We start from the raw sequence: 937 nt of genomic DNA on the forward strand, positions 1-937 counted from the left end.
GGAAGCTTTTGCCTTCCCTTTCCTCTTTCTAGAGGTTTCTCCGGTCTTGGATGCCATAAATGGTTATGGAAAAACAAAAAGCAATGCTTTTACCACACCAAACTTAAAAGGTTTGCTCCTCCTCGAGCAAAAGAAGAAAGAAGAGAGTAGAAGAAGAAGAAATAGAGGAGAAGGAGATGGCTATGTGTTTCGGCCAAAAGGGGGAGAAGTAGTGGTTAGGTTGTGTGAAAATGAAGGGGTGAAGATGAGTTTATATAGGGGTGGGGGAGGGTTATGGTTCGGCTATGTGAGGGTGGTTTGGGAGGGAAAGTGTTTTGAATTTGAATGGTGAGGTAGGTGGGGTTTTATGAAGGATGGATGTGAGTGGTGAAGAGAAAGATGGGATTTGGTAGGTGAAGGGTTTTTGGGGAAGAGGTGTTGAGGTGATTGGTGAATGGGTGAAGAAGAGAGAGAGTGGTGGGGTAGGTGGGGATCCTGTCGGGTCCACAGATCCTGAGGTGTCAAGGAAAAGTCATCCCTGCACCAAATGGCATGCAAAAATGCGTTTTTAGCCATTTCTGGCGTTAAACGCCGGGCTGGTGCCAATTTCTGGCGTTTAACGCCAGCTTCTTGCCCTTTTCTGGCGTTTAACGCCAGTCTGGTGCCCCTTTCTGGCGTTAAACGCCCAGAATGGTGCCAGACTGGGCGTTAAACGCCCATCTGCTAGCCTCATCGGCGTTTAAACGCCAGTGCGCTCTCCTCCAGGGTGTGCTGTTTTTCTTTCTGTTTTTCATTCTGTTTTTGCTTTTTTCATTGATTTTGTGACTTCTTATGATCATCAACCTACAAAAAATATAAAATAACAAAAGAGAATAGATACAAATATAACATTGGGTTGCCTCCCAACAAACGCTTCTTTAATGTCATTTGCTTGACAGAGGACTCTCATGGAGCCTCA

Source organism: Arachis duranensis, chromosome 5 (genome assembly GCF_000817695.3).
Source record: "Arachis duranensis cultivar V14167 chromosome 5, aradu.V14167.gnm2.J7QH, whole genome shotgun sequence".
Taxonomy (NCBI): Eukaryota; Viridiplantae; Streptophyta; class Magnoliopsida; order Fabales; family Fabaceae; genus Arachis; species Arachis duranensis.